The sequence below is a fragment of the Scyliorhinus canicula genome, chromosome 16 (genome assembly GCF_902713615.1).
Source record: "Scyliorhinus canicula chromosome 16, sScyCan1.1, whole genome shotgun sequence".
NCBI lineage: Eukaryota > Metazoa > Chordata > Chondrichthyes > Carcharhiniformes > Scyliorhinidae > Scyliorhinus > Scyliorhinus canicula.
Window position 1 is genome coordinate 129,391,928 of NC_052161.1, and position 17,864 is coordinate 129,409,791.

Genomic DNA, 17,864 nt, shown 5'->3' on the forward strand with positions numbered 1-17,864 from the left:
CACAAAACCTTGTACTTACATTGTTCAGACTGTATTACACAGAATTTGATTACCCCAGGAGCCAATTTGCCCTAAAACTATTAAAGTGATTACAGAGTAAATAAGGAACAGCTTTCCCTCTCCCCTTTTCTTTAATTCAGACGCAGCTGGTCTTCATTCTTTGTTTTCTTGTGAATTATTATTGTTGAGCAAAGCAAATTCTTGTGATATTGTAGGGTAGGTACATTAACTGTTCAGGCACTGAGCTGCTTACTTGCTCCATCCAATTGCTTCCCTCGTCGCTCCTGAGTCAGTTTCATAGGCGTTGTGTCCCCAGAATACTTTATCTGACTGACCATTCTTCACTGAGAGGAACATTCAGCCCATTCTGGAGCAAAGAGAAGGTTAAGGGGTGACCTAAAGGGGGCCTTTAAAATTTTGAAGCGGTTCCTTGGGTAGATGTAGAGAAGATATTTTCACTCGTGGGGGAGATCAGAATTATAATCCATAAGTAAAAGAGCTGGAATTCTCCGATTCTCTTTTCCCGCCGGCAGTGCACCCCCGCCCATTAGTTTCCCGGCAGTGTGGAGTAGATTAAATGGGAAATCCCATTGACTAGCTGAGGAGAATCCCGCCACCTGCGGATGGCGCGCCTCTGAGAAATGTGCGGCTGGGGGAACGGAGAATCCAGCCCAAGGTGGTTGCTAATCAATTCCAATAAAGCGGTGAAAATGCGGATGTCGTTACCACAATGAGTGGTTGAGGCAATAGCGTTGGATTAACACCCGAGCAACATAGTTAAAGGATATGTTAATAGGGTGAGAGGGCTTTTTGTGTGAGCATAAACTCTGGCAGCCAAATGGCCTGTTTCTGCTGTATATTCGATGTAATTGTATGTTATCGCACTGTCAACCACAATTTCAGCAAGTTAAAATTAGTCCTTCTATAACATGCACTGCACATTTGCTACTAGAAACCGGAGGACAGGAGCTGATAAAGGGTTTGTTCCCAGGACTGCTTCCTGAGGTTTACCCTACAGGTCTCTGACAGACAATTCACTGGTTTTGGGGGCGAATTAAGCTTGTGGTGATGAGACGTTTTGAATAAAGGTCTTTCCCTATTGGTAATGGCAGTGTGTTTCAGGTACCGTGTGATTCACCGTGATGCTACTCTGTCCTTCCTAGAAAAGCCAATGTCCTTGGATTGAGATCAATGTACTTCACCTGCTGTCGCCTGTCTGATATTTATTAAGTTGAATCGGGGCCTGTTGATTGACACATTTCTCAAGGATTATTGTTTCTCGCGGTACATATCCCTTCCTCTGAGCTATCCAACATTTTGGTTCGACATTGCTGAAGGCAAAGACAATAGGGCTGTTAGTTAACCAGGCATACTCTATTACAATTTGGGCAGCTGACTTCAGTTGCACAGAAAGAACTGTACAGGCCTGAGGCCATGTTCCCAAATATTCAGAGCCTTTTATGTTTGCTCACATGTTCTTTGTTCCTTTGAGACACTGGTTAGATTAAGTGAAATAGGAGGAAACTAGGAGCATAATGGCTGGCATTGATTGTTGGGCTCAATGGCCTGTTCCTTTACTGTAGTCTCTATGTAATTCCACGTAACTGTGGCTGGGGTATTCAATTTCTGTTCTCTTCAGCTTGTCATAGACATAATTTATGTGCTCTCTTGCTCCCTGTTATCAGTGCCTTTTCAAGAAAAAGGACGTGATATTTCTTACCCTTGGAGTGTGCATTCCAATTAAATAATGTGGCAGCAAGCTTTCATGAGTTTAAAATAAAGAAGTATTTATTCTGAAACACTTGCCACAAAATGAAAGCACTCTTGGTCTCACATGCTCACACATACAAACCTACACATGTGCACACACACAGACTGGATACAAATAAAGATGGAGCACTTCGACAGTTTATGATTTATGGGGCGGGATTCTCCCGTACCCGGCGGGGCAGGGGTTCTCGGCGGGACGGAGTGGCGTGAACCACTCCGCGTCGGCCTGCCCCAAAGATGCGGAATCCTCTGCACCTTCAGGGGCTAGGCCGGCGCCGGAGTGGTTTGCGCCCCGCCGGCCGACGAGAATCCCGCCCTATAGGGGCTGGTTTAGCTAAATCGCTGGCTTTGAAAGCAGACCAAGGCAGGCCAGCAGCACAGTTCGAATCCCGTACCAGCCTCCCTGAACAGGTGCTGGAATGTGGCGACAAGGGGCTTTTCACAGTTACTTCATTTGAAGCCTACTTGTGACAATAAACGATTTTCACTTTTGGGCAGCACAGTAGCATGGTGGTTAGCATAAATGCTTCACAGCTCCAGGGTCCCAGGTTCGATTCCCGGCTGGGTCACTGTCTGTGCGGAATCTGCACGTCCTCCCCGTGTGTGCGTGGGTTTCCTCCGGGTGCTCCGGTTTCCTCCCAGAGTCCAAAGATGTGCGGGTTAGGTGGATTGGCCATGCTAAATTGCCCGTAGTGTCCTAAAAAAAAAAGTAAAGGTTGGGGGGGGGGGGGGGGGGGGGGGGGGGGGGGTTGTTGGGTTATGGGTATAGGGTGGATACGTGGGTTTGAGTAGGGTGATCATTGTTCGGCACAACATCGAGGGCCGAAGGGCCTGTTCTGTGCTGTAATGTTCTGTGTCTATGTCTATAAACCAGGTAAAGGGCCCATGGAATATAAAGGCCTTTGACAGGCCAGGGAGAAGGCAAGAGTCTAGGATTAGTGGACAGGGATTGGAGGATAGATTGCATGTATGGCCGGCGATTAGCGGTCAGGCCGGGAGGATATCAGAACTCAAGCGGTGGCTTGGACCTCGGGGGGCGGGGCGGGGGGTGAGGGGTGCAGTGAGTCAGACTTCAGCGGGGGGGGGTGTGGATGTGGGGAAGGGTTAGGCATGGGGAGAGTTGGTTATGGGGGTGTTGTTGGATTGGATCGCGTACGCGTATGGACGTGGTCGGGTTGGGTATGGAGTGGGTGGTTGGGTCAGGCCTACAGGGCTGAAATTTCCCAGTTTCCGCACCAGCGCCGCACACCATGGTGTAGCGACACAGCGGGCCCATGTGGAAGGAGGTAGGCCCCCTCCAGATCGCGCGCGCCCGCCGATCGGTAGCCCCCGATTGCGGGATTGGCTGTTGTGCAGGCCCCCCCCTGGAGTTTGATCCCCGCCACCCCCACCAGGATGGCCACCGCGGCCGCAGGTCCGAGCTCCCGGTTGGAATCATGCCGGCGAAACTCGGTGGGAACTCGGCCGGTCGACCGCGGTGAATCGCCATAGGGGCTGTTTTCCACGACCCCCGACCCATGCCGCGGCGACTGCGTGCGCGCGACGGTCGCCGATTCTCCGGTCGCTGGAGAATCGCGTCCCGGCGTCGGAGTGGCGTGGTGGGAATTTCTGGCGTCACCGGCGATTCTCCGACCCGGCGCAGGCTCGGAGAATCCCGGCCCCAATGTCTCTTGACTGTAATCTCTGCACAGTTGTGGGCAATTCCCCAGTCGAATAGCTGCTACGGTTTTCTTCTTTTTCTGATCTAACGAAATCACTCTAGCTAGTTTACTGAAGCCAAATCCTGGTACAATGCTATATTACTGTGATCCTGAGGCTAAGTGTTGACGCCATCGGAAACGCCGTCGAGAAACGCGACGGCGTCAACACAGCCTCAGGATCAGTAAGTCACAGCACTGGAGCAGTTCACGCTGCTCCAGCTGCTGATCCCAGCGTGAACTGGGCGGTGCGGGATCCGCACATGCGCAGTGGCAATGGCGCCAACGCGTACATGCGCAGTGGCTTCCTTCATCACGCCGACCCCGACGCAACACGACGCAGGACTAGGGCCGGCGCGGAAGAAAGGAGGCCGCCAGCCAGAGAGGCCAGCCCGCTGATTGGTGGGCCCCTATCGCGGGCCAGGCCACATCAGAGGACCCCACCTTCCCCCTCACCGGCCGCCCCCCGACCCTTCCATACCGACTTCCCTGCCGGCTGAGAGCTGGTGTGGACGGCACGACGGGACTCGGCGGGCTGGCCGCGTAGAGCTGCCCCCGACCGGCACCGCGCCAACAACGCCAGTACCGGGGCGGCATGGCGCGATTCGCACCGGTCACGGGGATTCTCCGGCCCGGCCCCGGGCTGAGAAAATCCTGCCCCTGTTTTCCAGTGAGTAGTTATCAGTATCAGATGAAAAATTCTCTTCTTTTTCTTTTGATTGAACACTACAAACATTAATCTGCCTGTAGTTTTGTTTAGTAGGTTTAAATGTGAGTGAAAATCTGGACTGTGCAGCAAAATGATTTAATTTGCCACATTAAGAGCATTGTTTTCCATGTGCTGGGCATTTCTTCTTTAAGTGGGCAGTTCCACATCTAGAACACATCATGACGTTGACGCTGTGACACATCATCGCGCATGCGCAGATTGGCTTTTGTTCGTCTGGCATTTTTTCACAAAATGCGCATGTGCAGGGCTTGAGTACGTGCGTGCAAGGTGGCTGCCATCTGAAACCTGCATCTTCTTTGATTGCGACACCGCTTTTACACACTCAACCTCGTGGTGGATGTTCACGCCTTTTTCAACGATATAATACTCTTGGTACTGATTCTTAATTTGCTGATGTGCGAGGCAATTTTCCATCGCTTTTTCTAGTGTTAAAACCTTTTGTCTCAAAAGTCTTTCTCTGAGGTGCTCATAATTTATTCCAAAAACAATTTGGTCACAAAATAAAGAATCATGCAGTGCTGAAAAGTTACACGATAGAATAGAGCTAAAAGTTTTAATTCTGTCACAAAGCTAGTAAACGATTCCCTTGTTTTTTTGCAATTTCTTACGGAAAATGAAGCATTCAAATGTCTCATTTGTTTTGATCTTACAGAGGTTGTCGAATTTACTTAAAATAACATCATATTTAGCTTTATTCTGACCAGCAGAATATTGAAAAGAATTGTATATTAGATTGCATGCTGTCCTGCCATTGTTAAGAGCTATGCAATTTTGCGAGCATCACTTGTGCTAGTTAAATCTGTAGCATCCAGATATATTTGAAATTGCTGTTTAAACAGTTTCCAATTTGCATTCAAATTATCGGTTATCCTTAGGCGACGTGGAGCTTGTGCGTGGTCCATTGAGGCGTTTTCTTCAAAGGATTTGTTTTCTGCGACGTTTCACCGGTCGAATAGCTGCTACGGTTTTCTTCTTTTTCTGATCTAACGAAATCACTCTAGCTAGTTTACTGAAGCCAAATCCTGGTACGATGCTATATTACGTCATCGTAATATGTTACTCTTTGCTTTACTCCCAGAATGGTCTGATGGTTAGATTTCAATGAAACTACCAATCTTCAATTTAAAGCAAAATAGATTTAATGAATAACAAATTAAATACTAATGAGTTTGTTCACTCCTGCAGAACTATAACAGATGATAAAGTAAATCAGAAGAAGTATTAATTATATTTAACTACATGTGCTAACTATGCTATATCTAACACTCTGCTGTCTAGTCACTCCTGGTTCGAAGAGATCCAAGATCCTCTGAGTTCAATTTATATACCTGAATCTAGTGCTGCCATCTAGTGGTTGTCATGCACTATGATGCAGTTGTTAACCCTTTACGTACCAGCAGATATACAGATCACTACAGCTATCTAATGGCACTCTGGGTTTTTTCTGGTGTCAATTCACCTGTGCTGCCCGGTGCGGGTCATCGACCTTCTTGCAACACTGGAGGCCTGTTCCCCTGGTCATGCTTCATGAGCTGACGGCTGCTGCCACTTTGTCCCAGGCAGCACTGGCTACCCTGTGGCCCACTCTCCTGGACCCTTGAGGGAACAGAACATCCCTCCTGGCTTCCATCGCATCTAGGAGCCTCCCCAGGTCCATGTCTCCAAATCTTGGGGTCAGCCTTCTCGACGCCATGGCTGCGAGCTGAGTGGGGTTGGCTGTGTAAGTGCTGTTTAAGTGCTGTCCGACCTTGTTAGCAGGGATCCGGGAAGTGCGCTCCCGGCGAATCGGCTGGCGGGCATTCATTTGTGGCGTGAAGACCGTGGGGCCTCGTTAAGTGAACCAATTAAAGTTGAATAGCGTTCCCGGCCTTGCTTGGCCGAGCGCCGGAAGCTCACGCCAGTTGCCGCTCGCTACCACACTTAGAAATCTTTCTGAAGAATCATGGCCATTGTCTTTGGTCCCTGGCACAAGCTTCATTTACTTGCTAATGACTCCATCCCTCCCCCTGATTACTGTCTCAAGCTGAACCAGATGATTCACATCCTTGCAAATGATAATTAATCACAGCGCAATCAACTGATGTTTGGAAAATGGTTACAAATAAATCACTACATTTCAAACAGCTCAATTCTGTAGCTAATACAGCCTTACTGTTCAGACATATCTGACACCAACGCACAATTTAACATAAATGGCATCTACTCTTTTTACACTAATGACACTAACCCCAATCAGCAGCTCAGGAAAAATGCAGATTCAATTATTGTTCTGAATTTTTCAGAGAAGAGTGATACATGGTGCACAAAATCAGTGTGGTCTTAACTCAAGAATTGGATTGTTTCCCATTCCACCAGAAATAGTCAAACAAATTGGGCTTGATTCTCCGCCCCGCTGCACCGGCCCCGCCGACAGCGGGATCCTCCATCCCGGTAGCTGGCCAATGGGATTTCACAATGTGGCCACCCACCACGCCGTCTGGAAATCGGTGGGCGTGAGTGCGCTGCCGGCGAAGCGGAGGATCTCGCCGATGGAGGATCCCGCCCATTGCGTTTTACACTTTGAATTTACTGACTGTCTTGGGTAAACCACAGATGGAGCAGAGATTTGTAAAACATTTCTCTCAGCAACCTCTATGTGACAAGTAAGAATTTAATTCCCTGACTTTGCAAGAATAATAAATTGGGCAAAAGAGGGTCAACGCCTTGTTTTACCTCACTCCGGGTTTATATTTTCTTACATTTATTTTGATGAGGCCCAAGATTCTCAAGCCTCTGATACATCAACACAGTACATCAGCAGAATTACATCTACTTTAAGGAAAAAGCACACAGGGATACATCGCTGGCTTTGAAAGCAGACCAAGGCAGGCCAGCAGCACGGTTCGATTCCCGTAACAGCCTCCCCGAACAGGCGCTGGAATGTGGCCACTAGGGGCTTTTCACAGTAACTTCATTGAAGCCTACTCGTGACAATAAGTGATTTTCATTTCATTTCATTTCAAAGAAAAATTCAGATTGCTATTTATATGCTGGTTTAAATTCAAAAGATAATTTTGGGAAGTGTGCAGTATTTAATTTTGTGGCAGTAAAGCTACCTTCCCAAATGACCTTCCCAACCCCCCCCCCCACCTCACTCTAGGACCCGCACCCCAGCCCACCACCCCCAGCCCAGCTTTATATCCACACACCCCAGCCCCCACATTACCCACTCAGCCCTTATCCCCATTTACCCAGCTACCCCTAACTTCCCCCACTCACCACCCATCCCTCACCAACCCATCTCGCCCCCCACCCCCCCACACCCACCAACTCTCACAGCTCTAAACCCCCACCGCAGCACACAACCCCAAGCATCCCCACCTAGACAGCATTTAACTAGCTCTAAAATGATTACATTTTTCAACCAGGTGTACAACAGAGAGTACTCACCTGACAGTAGCTGCGAATAGGAATTGTTGCTGACCTTCAGGTAGATTTGTGGATACTTTGGCAGGCTTTTCAAAAACATTCCGAACCACAAATCTGCCGGAAGGTCAGTAGCAGCTCCTATTCCCAGCTACTGTCAATGAAACTGACCTGAAAGATCTGCTTAAACTGGCAGGCTGACTGGCACCATTTAAAACACTGAGCCAGAGCCCCAGACCCCAGTGTTTGACACCGTCTCCACCCGCTTCTCCTGGGCCCTGACTGCGACTCTTCGTTTCCAGGTTTTACTGGTTTTTCCTTTCACTTTCCATCTTCTGTAAACTTAAGCTCATCCAAAGCTCAGTTTCTCAAATCCTAGCTACGTCTTAATTACCCAACGAACACTGGCCAGCTTTACCAAACAGGGGAGAGCTAAGTCACAAAAAATATTTCGGCAGCCACCGCATGATCAACTTAAATACAATAAGAAGGAACAAGAGAAACAAAATATTCTCAAGAGGTAGAGGCTGAAAAGTGTAATAGCCGTGCATGTTTACATTGCATGGTTGAATACATCTGCACTGTGATACCGTAGAATATAGCACTGGCTTATTAAGTCTGTCACAATCACATACAATATTCTGAAAGGCTATTAAACCTACCCGCTATCTGCATTGACCCACGGTCTCTCAAATCAAAGCCAAAAGATGCACTGACCTCTGAACATGGAGCTCATGCTTGTCATGCACAAGGCCAGTTTGATAGACACTGGTATACTTTGGGGTTGGAAGGAGAAATCAAAATATATTGCGCCCCTTTTAAATGCTGATACTGTTTTTAAAGGTTTAAAAAATGATTTACAATTCAATAGCTCTGAGAATTGTTAATTTGTTTAAAGGCTACAGCTGAACACAAACCGATTCAAAATGCTGACTTACAAAATTCCACACACGCCTACCTCACCTCCCTCACACATTGGCAGCAGCTAACACTTCAGGATTAATAGGAAGGAATGAGTGAAAGCCAGTGCTACATTGCAGACAGCCCATTTGGGAGCATCAGGAAAACTGGCTATGAATCCATTGCAGAGCTGGGCTGGAAATCTCGGAGCCAGTGTGGGCCAGACTGAGGATTGGCAAACGTTGATTTAACTTGTGGCAACTTTCAGGTGCGTTCAAGTTGTTTTTATATTCAATACAGCAGCACCTGGGAAATGCAATCAGAGTGAGTGGAACCATTTTATAGCACAGGCTATCATCTTCGAAACAGACAAAATATGTTCTGACAGTTGATGAAACCAGGGCCGGGATTCTCCCCTACCCGGCGGTATTCTCCGCACCTTTGGGGGCTAGGCCCGCGCCGGAGTGGTTGGCGCCACGCCGACTGGCGCCAAAACCGGTGCCAACAGCCTTTGACGCCCGGCGTCGGGGCTGGCCGAAAGGCCTTCGCCAGTTCACGCATGCGCCGGTGCGTCAGCGGCCACTGACGTCACCACCGGCGCATGCACGGTAGGGGGGTTCTCTTCCGCCTCCGCCATGGTGGAGGCCGTGGTGGCAGCGGAAGAAAAAGAGTGCCCCCACGGCACTGGCTCGCCCACCGATTGGTGGGCCCCGATCGCGGGGCTGGCCTCCGTGGGGGCACCCCCGGGGTCCGATCGCCCCGCTCCCCCCCCCCCAGGACCCCGGGGGCCCACTCGCACCGCCAATCCCGCTGCCACCAGAGATGGTTGAAACCACGGTGGCGGGAGAGGCCTCTCAGCGGCGGGACTTCGGCCCATCGCCGGCCGGAGAATTGCTGCAGGGGGCTCGCCGATCGGCGCGGCGCTGTTCCCTCCCCCACCAATTCCCACGTGGCGGAGAATTCCGGCCACGGCGGGGGCGGGAATTTCGCCGGTCCCGGGCGATTCTCCGACCCTGTGGGGGGTCAGAGAATTTCGCCCCATGTCAGAGTTTGAAAAAATAAACTGGGATGTATTCCTCATAAATTCAGTAAATTGGATTATTCCATTTTTGAGTTTTTGTTAGGGTTCAACTCTCTCAGTAAAAGAATAGCACAAGCTTTATCGCAAAGTTCCCTCTGTACTTGTTCCATGAACTATTCCCAGGAAGATATGGCACAGGGTAGACACAAAGTAAAACTCCCTTTTCACTGTCCCATTGACCATTCCCAGGTCAGGCACAGCACAGGTTAGGTACAGACGAGGGCTCCCTCTACACAGACCCATCAAACACTTTGATAGCAAGTACAGAGTAAATCCAAGCCAGAATAGTAAATTGATTGGTGAGTAACTTGGTTCCTATAACATTGTTGCTCTGAAGACAAACCCGGGCCAGAGTACCCTTCGTCGTCTAGACTTCCCCGGAGCGGAGAAACTACGACAACGTCTTTGGAGCCTTCAACTTGTCTTTTATGAAGATGAACATCTTGCCAAGGCCATCCCCACACCCCACTACTTGTCTTCAAACAACCGCGCAACCTCAAACAGATCATTGTTTACAGCAAACTACCCAGCCTTCAGAACAACGACACCACACAACCCTGCCATGGCAATCTCTGCAAGACGTGCCAGATTATCGACATGGATACCACCATTACACGTGAGAACACCACCCACCAGGTACGCGGTACATACTCGTGCGACTCGGCCAATGTTGTCTACCTCATGCATTGCAGAAAAGGATGTCACGAGGAGTGGTACATTGGCGAGACCATGCAGACTCTGCAACATCAGATGAATGGACATTGTGCAGCAATCACCATGCAAGAATGTTCCCTTCCAGTCGGGGAGCACTGTAGCAGTCAAGGGCATTCAGCCTCTGATTTTGGGTGTGGTAGTCACCACTGATGTGTATATTAGGAAATGTGTGGTAAGACCCTGTACTACAGGTACGGGGGTAGTCCCTGCCTTCTGGCTCCACCCAGTAGGCGGAGTATAAATATGTGTGCTCCCCGTACAGCAGCCATTTCGCCAGTAGGAGGCCACACATCTTAGTGTAATAAAGCCTCAGTTGTATTCAACTCTCGTCTTTGTGCAATTGATCGTGCATCATCGGGTAAGTGTTCTCTCAGGCGTCCTTCAGGATGCACGACAATGCAGAATCACCGAGTAGAAACTGATAGCCAAGTTCCGCAAGCAATTGTACGGCCTGAACCAGTATCTTGGATTCATGTCTCACTCCATTTAACCCCCCATCATCTGGCCTGGGCTTGCAAAATCCTACCAACTGTCCTGGCTTGAGACAATTCACACCTCTTTAACCTGTGATTATCCCTCTCTCCAGTTGCCCCATCTGGACCTGTAAATACTTAGTTGCCTGCAAGACTCGCATTCAAAGTATCAACGTGCATCATTGGTGTTGTCTATATATGCTGTGTTTTGTAACCTACCTCTTCACTCATCTGATGAAGGAGCCAAGCTCCAAAAGCTCGTGATTCCAAAAAAACCTGTTGGACTTTAACCTGGTGTTGTAAGTCTTCTAACTGTGCCCACCCCAGTCCAACGGCACATCTCCACATCATTGTTGCTCTTGGTCTACTTGGTGGCAGATGTTGAGATAGGGAGGAGAGGATCAGGTTGTTCGCTGCCAGATTGCGAGCTCAAGTTGTGTGTTAGAAATTCACAAGAGCAGATGGAGGATGATACGCTCTCTGTTTTCAATAACCCTCTGAGCTTCCATTCAGTATCTCTGCAAACCACCGCTGAGTGGGAGGAGTGGATATCAGTAACGAAAACCTATCCCATTCTAGCATTCAGTCTATTTGCCTGTTTGAAAGCATTTGCTTTGACAGGACCTTGGAGACAAATAATGGAGAAGAGCAACTCTTTGGACAAACTCACTACGTTTCCTGATAGTGCAAGTGCCCTCCTGGCAAATATAAAGCATATCACCTACCAGATAAATAACCTAGTCACCATGGGCGCGATTCTCCCAGAGGGGGAGAAATTGTAAGGCTGCCGTCAAATCCGGGCGGGTTTGACGCCAGCCCCCCCCCTTCCCGACCGGGAACCGATTCTGGTCCCCGGTCGGGGCTAGCATGCCGACGCCGTAAACTCCGGCATCGCGGGCTTAACGAATTTCGTTAAGCCCGCTGGCCAGAGTTAGCGCCGGCTGACGCGTCATATGACGTCAGCCGCGCATGCGCGGATTGGAAGACTCCAACCCGCGCATGCGCGGATGACGTCATCGCGCATTTGCGCGAAACCCGCGCATGGGCGGGCCGGGATGCCCCTCAGCCGCCCCGCGAAGTGATACAGCGGGGCGGCGGAGGGACAAAGAGTGCGCGGGCATCGGGCCCGCTGCCCGCGATCGGTGGGCACCGATCGCGGGCCCATGGCACCCTTGGCACGGCCGTGGTACTGCCGTGCCAATCGGTGCCATGGTTTTAAAAATCGAGAGTTTACGGCCGTTTTTACGAACGGCCAGACCAGGTGTGTTTGCCGTTCGTAAAAACAGCCGTAAAGGGCTGGGAACTCGGCCCATCGATCAGCTGAGAATCGCTGCTGGCCGTAAAAAAACGGCGGCAGCGATTCGTATCGGGAGTCGGGCGTGGGGGGGGGGGGAGAATAGCGGGAGGGCGTCGGAACAGCGTGGCCGTAAAATTTTACGAGCCACGTTATTCTCCGCACCGTCGTGAGTGCGGAGAATTGCGCCCCATGTGCCTGTTGGCATGTCTTGTACTTCAAGAATCCTAGAAGGAGGGGCTGTCACATTAATTCTTTCCCCTCTGGAGCATTTATTTTGGAATGAACACATTGGAACACTTTGAGCTAATTGCTGCTGAATTTGCAGTTTACAATCCGATACCTTAGACTGCATCTGCCCAAGGCAAGTAAGATGAAGCCTCTGGAGACAGCTGGCACATCACTGCAAGAATATTAAACAGGGAGTGAGCCATTTGAAAGTGAGGGCACAAAAGGTTCGATAGGATAAAGGGGAAGCAGAGAGTAACCATCCGTGCTGGGTCACTCAGGGATGAAATCAGAAAGCAGTTTTTCACACAAAGACTGTTCTGTACATTTCTCCCCCAAAATGTGAAAGCTGGGGTTCAATTAAAACTTTAATGACTGAGATCATTTGACTTTGGTTAGGCGAAGGCTTCAAAGGATATGGTTCAAAAGCAGACAAGTGAAGTTGAAGTACAGGTTAAATTGAGTAACGGAGCTGACTGGAAGAGCTGAATGGCCTCTTGCTATCCCTTCACTTGGAGAAGGTGGTTCTCTGAATCTATCCAGTTAAATCCTTTCGATATTTTAAACTCGATTAGATGGCTCCTCACTCTTCCATATGCAACAGAATACAAGCCAAGTTTATGCAGCATTATAATTTAACCCTTTAAGCCCCAATACTGTACCATTCTACCCCTAAATAAAAAAATTCTTATGCACTGTCCACCAAAGCCTTACAAGAGTTGATTGAGATAGACAGATTTTAAGCAGTAAGGCAATCAACGGTTCTGGTGATAAAGTGAGATAGTGGAGTCGAGGATTATCAGATCAGTGATGGGGTGCGATCTAATTTTCAAAAGAGCGTTGAGTAAATATTTGAAGGAGAAGAATTTGCGGGGCTATTGGGAAAGAGCAGGGCAGTGGGATGAATTAGATTAAAATGCCATCACAGGCAGAGTGAATGGACTGCATGGCCTGTTGTGCTGAATCATTCTATCATTTTATAATATTTAATTTGTCACTGTTGATTGTTACTGATTACTGAATTGACAGTGAATCTTTTAGGTCATTACTTGCAGAAAGTCTTGTTACTGAACTACTTATAAGTTATTTAGGTAAAAGCGCTAAAGTTATCAACTAAAATACAGATACAAAGATTTAAAATGCAGGTAAAGAAAGGGAGATGTTTGAAGATGAGATTTCAAATCAGCTGCAGTTAGAAATTTTTGTGAGCCGTTTGCTTGAATTCTTTCCAAAGTATAGGAGTTGAATCATAGAATCATAGAATTTACAATGCTGAAGGAGGCCATTCGGCCCATCGAGTCTGCACCGGCCCTTGGAAAGAACTCCTCACTTAAGCCCACACCTCCACCCCATTCCCGTAACCCTGTAAACCCACCTAACGTTTGGACACTAAGGACAAATTATTATGGCCAATCCACCTAATCTGCACATCTTTAGACTGTGGGAGGAAACCGGAGCACCGAGAGGAAACCCACGCAGACACGGGGAGACCGTGCAGACTCAGCACAGTGACCCAAGCTGGGAATCGAACCTGGAACCCTGGAGCTGTGACGCAACTGTGCTAACCACTGTGCTACCGTACTGCTGTTAACCAAACTTGAGGTTTAGTTAACAGCTGTGGTGGCTTTTGTAGTTGAAGGATTGGTATTTGCCTTTGCAGGTGGACTTAACAAGCAGAACCTGGGACTGAATGACGGCTCCTGTTTTCACTTTTACAGTACTGCAGGTGGTGACCCTTGGTAGCCGGGTTTTCAGTTGGCCAGTTGTTTTAGAAAGCTTCCTCAGTTTCTCCCTGTTGAAAAATTGGTTTTTGCTTCAAGGTGTCTGTCTCATGATGACCAAGATGACTTTCACTTAAGCAGCTTCCAAGCATTTGATACAGTATGAAACCCAATGATGGCTGCTCTCAAACTGACCAATCATGCTTCTATATTCGGTATTGGCCATTCCAACAGCCTTTCTCCCACCTGGGGTTCATTTTAAGCTTTCGCTAAGATCCTTACCAGTTAATTGCCTTTGTTCTGAAATAAGAAAATGGGAGGATCTAATTTACACTGGTCGAACACCCATTGAAATTCAAAATAGGTTTTGTGCTCCTGATGAAGATAAACAATCTGATTAAAGTTTTGAACTAACGCAGAAATGTGCCAGGTTGTCCATACATCCTGGGCTGGATTCTCTGTTTCAGGGGCTAAGCCCCCCACGCCATCGTAAAAACTGTGGCCTTTCACGCCAGAAACACCGGCGTGAAAAGGACACATATTCCTAACCCTGCAGGAGGCTAGCAGGGACCCGTCGGGAAGCTCGCAGATTCTGCTGCAGATACGGCCCTCCCCGCACTTCCGGGTCAGAGGCCGCGCATGCGCAAGGCTGCGCCCTCCAGCAGCCGCGCCGTGCTTCATGGCAGACTCAGACCACGATGCTGGACCTCCGAAATAGTACCCTCGATCGGCCGCGCGCCCTGTACAGGTTTCTCATTTGTGCAGGTTTGTTACTGGTACAATTTGTCACCGGTACAGGTTTATCACTGGTACCGGTTTGTGACTGGTACAGATTATCACCGGTACAGATTTCTCACTGGTACAGATTTCTCACTGGTACAGGTTTGTTACTGGTACAGGTTTGTTACTGGTACAGGTTTCCCCCCGGTACAGGTTTGTCACCGGTACAGGTTTGTCACTGGTACAGATTTCTCACTGGTACAGATTTCTCACTGGTACAGGTTTGTTACTGGTACAGGTTTGTTACTGGTACAGGTTTGTCACTGGTACAGGTTTGCCCCCGGTACAGGTTTGCCCCCGGTACAGGTTTGCCCCCGGTACAGGTTTGTCACCGGTACAGGTTTGTCACTGGTACAGGTTTGTCACTGGTACAGGTTTGTCACTGGTACAGGTTTCTCACTGGTACAGGTTTGTTACTGGTACAGGTTTGTCACTGGTACAGGTTTCGCACTGGTACAGGTTTCTCACTGGTACAGTTTTGTTACTGGTACAGGTTTCTCACTGGTACAGTTTTGTTACTGGTACAGGTTTGTCACCGGTACAGGTTTGTCACCGGTACAGGTTTGTTACTGGTACAGGTTTCTCACTGGTACAGTTTTGTTACTGGTACAGGTTTGTCACCGGTACAGGTTTGTCACCGGTACAGGTTTGTTACTGGTACAGGTTTGTCACTGGTACAGGTTTGTTACTGGTACAGGTTTGTCACTGGTACAGCTTTGTCACTGGTACAGGTTTGTCACTGGTACAGGTTTGTTACTGGTACAGGTTTGTCACTGGTACAGGTTTGTTACTGGTACAGGTTTGCCCCCGGTACAGGTTTGTCACTGGTACAGTTTTGTTACTGGTACAGGTTTGTCACTGGTACAGGTTTGCCCGGTACAGTTTTGTTACTGGTACAGGTTTGTCACTGGTACAGGTTTGTCACTGGTACAGGTTTGTCACTGGTACAGGTTTCACACTGGTACAGGTTTGTCACTGGTACAGGTTTGTCACTGGTACAGGTTTGTCACCGGTACAGGTTTCTCACTGGTACAGGTTTGTTACTGGTACAGGTTTGTCACTGGTACAGGTTTGTCACCGGTACAGGTTTGTCACTGGCACAGGTTTCTCACTGGTACAGGTTTGTTACTGGTACAGGTTTGTTACTGGTACAGGTTTCTCACTGGTACAGGTTTGTCACCGGTACAGGTTTGTCACCGGTACAGGTTTGTCACCGGTACAGGTTTGTCACTGGTACAGGTTTGTCACTGGTACAGGTTTGTTACTGGTACAGGTTTCTCACTGGTACAGGTTTGTCACTGGTACAGGTTTGTCACCGGTACAGTTTTGTTACTGGTACAGGTTTGTCACTGGTACAGGTTTGTCACTGGTACAGGTTTGTCACCGGTACAGGTTTGTCACTGGCACAGGTTTCTCACTGGTACAGGTTTGTTACTGGTACAGGTTTGTTACTGGTACAGGTTTGTCACCGGTACAGGTTTGTCACTGGTACAGGTTTGTTACTGGTACAGGTTTGTCAGTGGTACAGGTTTGCCCCCGGTACAGGTTTGTCACTGGTACAGGTTTGTCACTGGTACAGGTTTGTCACCGGTACAGGTTTGTCACTGGTACAGGTTTGTCACCGGTACAGGTTTCTCACTGGTACAGGTTTGTTACTGGTACAGGTTTGTCACTGGTACAGGTTTGTCACCGGTACAGGTTTGTCACTGGCACAGGTTTCTCACTGGTACAGGTTTGTTACTGGTACAGGTTTGTTACTGGTACAGGTTTCTCACTGGTACAGGTTTGTCACCGGTACAGGTTTGTCACCGGTACAGGTTTGTCACCGGTACAGGTTTGTCACTGGTACAGGTTTGTCACTGGTACAGGTTTGTTACTGGTACAGGTTTCTCACTGGTACAGGTTTGTCACTGGTACAGGTTTGTCACCGGTACAGTTTTGTTACTGGTACAGGTTTGTCACTGGTACAGGTTTGTCACTGGTACAGGTTTGTCACCGGTACAGGTTTGTCACTGGCACAGGTTTCTCACTGGTACAGGTTTGTTACTGGTACAGGTTTGTTACTGGTACAGGTTTGTCACCGGTACAGGTTTGTCACTGGTACAGGTTTGTTACTGGTACAGGTTTGTCAGTGGTACAGGTTTGCCCCCGGTACAGGTTTGTCACTGGTACAGGTTTGTCACTGGTACAGGTTTGTCACCGGTACAGGTTTGTCACTGGTACAGGTTTGTCACTGGTACAGGTTTGTCACCGGTACAGGTTTGTCACTGGTACAGGTTTGTCACTGGTACAGGTTTGTTACTGGTACAGGTTTGTCACTGGCACAGGTTTCTCACTGGTACAGGTTTGTCACTGGTACAGGTTTGTCACTGGTACAGGTTTGCCCCCGGTACAGGTTTGTTTCTGGTACAGGTTTGTCACTGGTACAGGTTTGTTACTGGTACAGGTTTGTCACTGGTACAGGTTTCTCACTGGTACAGGTTTGTTTCTGGTACAGGTTTGTCACTGGTACAGGTTTGTCACTGGTACAGGTTTCTCACTGGTACAGGTTTGTTTCTGGTACAGGTTTGTTACTGGTACAGGTTTGTCACTGGTACAGGTTTGTCACCGGTACAGGTTTGTCACTGGTACAGGTTTGTTACTGGTACAGGTTTCTCACTGGTACAGGTTTGTCACTGGTACAGGTTTGTCACCGGTACAGGTTTGTCACTGGTACAGGTTTGTCACTGGTACAGGTTTCTCACTGGTACAGGTTTGCCCCCGGTACAGGTTTGTTTCTGGTACAGGTTTGTCCCTGGTACAGTTTTGTTACTGGTACAGGTTTGTCACTGGTACAGGTTTGCCCGGTACAGGTTTGTCACCGTTACAGGTTTGTCACTGGTGCAGGTTTGTTACTGGTACAGGTTTGTTACTGGTACAGGTTTGTTACCGGTACAGGTTTGTCACTGGTACAGGTTTGTTTCTGGTACAGGTTTGCCCCCGGTACAGGTTTGTTACTGGTACAGGTTTGTCACTGGTACAGGTTTCTCACTGGTACAGGTTTGTCACTGGTACAGGTTTGTCACCGGTAC

The 17,864-nt window shown here is 48.6% G+C and overlaps 1 protein-coding gene across 4 annotated transcripts in view; it reads left to right on the plus strand.

Annotated features, from left to right (window-relative positions):
• The window catches only part of LOC119979502 (multiple epidermal growth factor-like domains protein 6), a 451,484-nt gene that overhangs the window by 259,121 nt on the left and 174,499 nt on the right, over positions 1 to 17,864 (plus strand). The window lies entirely within an intron of this gene.